This window comes from Maniola jurtina, chromosome 11 (assembly GCF_905333055.1).
Source record: "Maniola jurtina chromosome 11, ilManJurt1.1, whole genome shotgun sequence".
Lineage (NCBI taxonomy): Eukaryota > Metazoa > Arthropoda > Insecta > Lepidoptera > Nymphalidae > Maniola > Maniola jurtina.
In genome coordinates this window covers 6,455,107-6,461,517 of record NC_060039.1, presented here as the reverse complement: position 1 = coordinate 6,461,517, position 6,411 = coordinate 6,455,107, and positions in this window count along the sequence as shown.

The window sequence follows — 6,411 nt, the reverse complement described above, 5'->3', positions numbered from 1 at the left end:
CAGTGACAAATTGAGTGATATTGAGTAACAGCTAGTGAATTGGGACCATAGAGTAGGATTATATTGGGACTCCGTCTGTGATGGCGTTTGCTGGCGCGCGTGCTGTGCTTGTTTGGAGTGTTTTTTTTGTTAAGAGTGGCTGGTTTTTGTGTTAGTTGGTGTTTTTTGGTGGTGGAACTGACTGGGAAGCGCTCTAAAGGAGCGCCGCGCGTATGTCGGCGGGCGCCGGCGCAGACGGTGTCCATACTTGTATAGATTCAATAACTTGAAAATATTACTACAAACTTGACATTGGCTAATCAGAGTAAAGCCAGATTTAAAGAAGAAGAGGCTAGTGAATTGAGCCACAGATTACAGACACTATAAAAAAAGTAAAAAAAACCCACAGTTACAGTAGTGAGTGGACATGGGTAACATTAATATGCAATAGTAGCGATTTTTAGGCACAGCTATCCTATCAGCCATTGATTTTGGTAGCACCATGCTATCAGCGATATGATTATATTCATATTTATGGCATCTATTAGCCTTTAAAGAGAAGGTTAACAAGTTCAACTTTTTCGGTTTCGTGATACGTGGAATGGGACCGCTTACGAAGATTCCCCTGTAGACGCACCACTCCACGGAAGATTTCCTTGTAATCCTCCTCTCATTCCTTTTTGATGTCATAGGAGAGAAAAAAAGAGCGCTATGAAAAGACAAGAGTTTTTGCGCTAGAGATTAAACAGAGAGGCGTTTGTTAAACTTTAGATCGTTGTAACAAGAGTCGCTATATTAATTTATAAGCCGTCCATCTATATGGGCCTACCTATCAATCAGGTACTATGGGGATTGGGTAGGTAAGAACTACTAAGTATTCTGTGCCTAGATAATACTGTGTCTGTGAGTAGGTATTACTATTTAAGTATTCTGTGAATACTTATTTTATTGTCCATTATTATTCTTCTTTAATAATACCTAGGTCTGTCACCTACAAATCTAAAATACGAAATCATTAGGTATATTTTCCCTTTAATAGGTACATAGCTATTAAAGGGAAGATTGTAGATAGATATAGATACATACAAGTGTAAAGGTTATAAAGCTTGTTCTTTTTTCATCAGTAAAGAGCAATAGGCGTGATCTTTCAACGCCAGGCGGTGTTAGGGCGCGAATCATTTGTTATTATTTCTATCACGCGCCGAGTTTCCAAACAAATTGTATTGTAACTGACAATATGAGCGATTATTGTTCGATTTCATACAAATGTTCAGCCGTTTTCGTTGAGATAAAATTTTCTTTGATACTAGGTGCCTATAGGTAGGTAGGTAAGTAGTAATTGTACGTACTATCTAGGTATTCGTACGATATATTATTATTATGGACTTATAGAGTATAGACCTCTAGGTACCTCCTTTTTTCTATTTAATTATGTACGATTTTACGATGACGAAGTAGAGACCTAGGTATAAGAGCCTTCTGTAATCCTACCACAGCGGCTCAGTAGGATTGGTAGGTAGTTTGACTATAGGCCATATAAAATTCGCAGATCAATGAAACCTGCAACTTTAGCATAGCTTGAGGAGGTTTCCTACTCATGAATAGATCAATTGAATTGGTTTATTGTTTAGACTGTTGACTCGTTATTAAAACGTCTAGAATCTAGACGACGCGACGCCCGCGACATCGTCCGTGTGGATTTAGGTCCTTATAAATCCTGTGGGAACTTTTTAATTTTCAGGGTTAAAAAGTGACTCATGTCTGTCCCCGGGTTACAAGCTATCTCTGTACCAAAATCTCGTCAAAATCGTAAAAATTGTGGGTGAAAAGCTAGTAGCAATTATAGACATGTCAGTATTTTATAATAAAAATACATAAGTATTTATAATTCAGCGCAGGTAGGTATAGGTAGGAACGGTTTACCTGGCAGCTTAATTGCTGTCCAATGCCTTAGTAATTCTGAGCTATGTGCTTGTAGATACCTACTGGTTTAATTTTAATAGCTACTTACTAGCGAAAAACATGCCTATTGTCTACCTACACTATAATATTACCGTGACTATACTATAGGTACCACTCAAAAGTATTTGGCCACCTGCATTTTCTTTCGGTTACAAACATTTTAAAGAAATCATTTATTAGATTTCAATGTTTGTATAAGGCCGCAAAATGCTTATCTACGGTTAAGTCTAAAATTGGCTAATAAACACTTAAAATGATTATGAAGTAGTTTCCTTCACTAAAACTTTACAAAATGTATTTTACTAGGTGGACAAATACTTTTGAGCGATAGTATTATATTATGTTCAATGACATCACCTTATACCTATAGATAAATCGTGAATGGGAAGATAGGGAGCCAATTTTAGAGCGAAATGTATTTTTCTTCATCCCCCAAGCCTGTGACATGTCCTGACGTATAGAAAGCGCATTGCCGATGACGGCCGATCTATAAATCATATTTTGGGTTCGGCAATCGTCCATCCTCCCGTCTGCCTCGTGATTTTACTCGTTTTTTGTCTGACTTCGAAACCGAGCATGGTGTGATAGGAGACGACGTGATGTACATTCAGTGTTTATCTGTAAAATTCCCTACATCAAGAAACACCTCTATGAATAAAAATATTAACTTGAAAAAGTACCACACTATCACTGCACTGAACTGACAGAAGCCAGAGCCTGATCCATATTTACCTACTTACCTGAAATCTAGGCATTAATTTAAAATTCCTTAGAATATTTTAGATGGGTAAGTTACAAACTAAATTCATTTCAATGCGCCTGAGCATTTGCACATCACTCAATAGAGTGTATGCCGTTAGGCTGGGCGCAGGGGCTCTTATCGCCTGAGTTTCAAGCCTCTGGCAACCTTAGCGTCTTTAGCAAATTCTCTTATGCTTATCTACAACAGTACAACAGTTCTCATTACTACATTCGTCGGATTGCCTGAGCATTTCAATGCAAGCCTATCCTGCAAAAATTCAGACGCATCCAACTGCTGGAAATGCTTATGGCATCAGGCGATAATAAATGGATGGCCAGAGATATATATGAGACTAGCAACTGCTCACGGCTTCACGCGGTGAAAATATAAATCCCGTAAAAATTTCGTAAAATTCGGCTTTATAAAGATTTTTTTCCAAAATTTCACTTTTCTAGGTCCAATGGTATGTCAGTCAGTCAGCGAGTAAGTGAGGACTGAATTTTATTTTATGTTTATCACGCCTGAAAGTATGTAGTACCTACTTATTGATAGTATAATGTAAGATCGAAATAACAGCGATGTAAACTATCAAAATATTCAAATGATCAAAGCATCGAAAAAGTGGTTATTTGAATACCTACTTTTCACGCACCACCCGTTAGCCCGTCGAACAGCAACATTTATCATCACAATCCTATAAAAAGTAAACCGGAACTAATCCCGCGCCCCGTCGCCGCGCACCCCCTAATCTGCATACGCCAAAGAAAATAATTTCACGCCCTCGCTATATTGAGATGATGCTCTTTTGTTGTGTGTATCTACTTTAAAATTAGCTGATAGGGATCTTGTAGTAGTTTTACTAATCATCATCATCATGGCGATCAACCCATCGCCGGCCTATGCTCAATAGAGCCTAGGTATCTGAGTCTTGTCAGATCGAGAAGGATTTAGGGTTTAGTTTAGACCATAATCCACCACGCTGACTAAGTGCGGATCGGCAGAGTTCACACATTTTCGAGAACATTATGGAGAACTCTCAATCATGAAGGTTTGTATCACATACTTTTTTTCATTTTACCAATAGGTACACTTACTTATTTCTCCAAAGATTCTACCTAAGAATCCCCCAATTTAACAGGGTGTGGAGAAGCCTATTGGGAAAACCGCTGTGGACTTCCGCAGGATGAAGTCTGAAATAATTCTGATGATGAAATTCAACTAAGTAGGTAGGTACAATTTGAATTTTTGTGTCATTAGAAATGTCATCGATACCGACAGGTTTTGATCTATCTATCGTAAAGTAGGTACCTATCTAGAAGTGGAATATGTGTTTGTGTAGAAGCCCTTACATGGAATCATAGCGCATTTGCGTTGCGATTCTATACGATAAGCTACGATGTCAGAGCACATAAAAGAGCGCAATGTGTCTAGTCGACGCCTCGGTCGGCGTTATTGATACACGGAAAAGATTTCTCTTTGATAGTTGCGGTTCCTTCGATTCGACGCCTTCGTTGTGAGAAATAGTGCAGTCGACTGTCTAGAAGAAACATGCTTGTCGATAATTTTGCGGTTTTAAAAAGGGTTTTCTTAAATCTAACCTTGAAGAAAAATATCGACAAATATAATAACTAGCCGGTTTTTACAACCAACCATAAAAACACCGAGGTGTGATTATTTTTTGGTTAATGTTATGAAAATTGATCATCTAACCTTTGAATCGTTGCATGATAGTCATGGTTAACCAACCTTATAGTTAGGTACCGTTTTTCATTGAATAATTATTAATACTTACTTATTACATTATCAAGCAATATTCTTATAGCTCTTAAGCTAGTAATATTTTCAAAATATATCATGCTCTAAAATTATCATAATAATCTACCGTAGTAGTGCCTAATACCTGCCTCATATCAACCTGATTAAAACTGGCTATAGATATAACAACAAGTAGATTACCCGATTTTCCGGCCGAAAGCCAGAAAATGAGGGGAAATGTAACCAAAACGAGCAGTGATTATCTCTTAGTTGCCATACTTGCATAACGCATAATCATATAGATACCTGTTTAGACCGCTCTAATATTATGTGTTTAGTAGGTATCGATTATCAAATATCGATATCGCGACGCGGTAATCCCTATTAGCCGGATAAAGCGTAAAGTTCCCCACTCAGTGTCACATTTATTGATGGACTTTAGAAGTTTTCAATATTATGACTGCCTACTTTACATGTGATATGGATAGTTTTATTACGATTTCGCATTTGCCGCCTGGTGCGTGAACTGAGTTTTAACCCCCGCCGAAATACATGGGGTGCTAGGTGTTTGACCCGTATAACAATATTGACATAAATATTGTTGGTTTGGTTTTTCATTACTCTAAGTCTGTGATCGCAGATTTATAGCTTTCTCTTTGCAACAATGCATTTCAGCCAATAGGTAGTGAGAGTGTCCGCAAATGTAAGTAGGTATGTACCTAGGTAATTGCGATCGTCACACAGTAGATAGATGATATCTGTTAACTATGGCTGTAGGCCTCTAGCTTTCCCTTCAGCAAAAATAAAATAAGTTTAAAAGTAAAGTATCTGCTAAGTAGATACGTACTTAGTCGGTCTGCCTGTTTTATCAGACAGCTTTTGCTTAGAAAGGACGCTATCTATACTAATAAATAAAATTGGAGTGTCTGTCTGTAATTTCGAAATAACTACCGCATATTAAGGTCATATGGTTATTTGAACGATACTATAACTGAATCACACGTTTTTAAAATTTTTGTCTGTCTGTCTGTCTGTCTGTTTGAAAAGGCTAATCTTGGGAACGGCTTAACCGATTTTGACGGGATTTTCAGAGACAAGTAGAGAATTGACCAGGGAGTAACATAGGCTACTTTTTTAACCGACTTTCAAAAAGGGAGTTGTGCTTTTTCTACCTATGTACACCGAAATCTCCGAGATTTCTGAACCGATTTGCGTCATTTCTTTTTTAATCGATAGAGGAACTTTGCGACATTGTTTCCTAAAAATTTTGGAGTCCAACTCCTCAATCCTGATGCTGCAGGGGATCTGACCAATCCACGCGGGCGAAGCTGCGGGCATCAGCTAGTTGTTATATAAGTTTTCTGTAAGAAGTGGGTTTCATCTGCACATGGCTTTATTTTGCTATTGAAACCGTAAGTCATTTTTATGTGGGCACTTTTCGGCGATTTATTCCTTTCTATTGTCGCAAAGGTGCTTTGGGATAAGGGCCATAATATATATGATTATAGGTTACACTCACTATTGTGCTTGACCTACTCGAAGAGTTATTGCTATTATCAGTAATAGATAGAGAGGTTTTATCGTTTTAAAACATTTTGCAGATGAGAGCTCTGAGGGAACTCAAAGAAGGTCATAACAGCTAATCCAAGATTTAGAACGAAGTTATAAATGAATGAATTAATCTGATTTTAGGGTTCCGTACCTCAAAAGGAAAAACGGAGCCCTTATAGGATCACTTTGTTGTCTGTCTGTCTGTCTGGCTGTCCGTCTGTCCGTCCGTCATGTCTGCCAAGAAAACCTATAGGGTACCTACTTACCGTTGACCTAGAATCTCGAAATTCGGCAGGTAGATAGGTCTTTTAGCAAAAGTAAAGGAGTAAATCCGAAAACCGCGAATTTGTGGTTACATCATCAAAAAAAAACCGGCAAAGTGCGAGTCAGACTCGCGCACTGAGGGTTCCGTACTCGGGTAT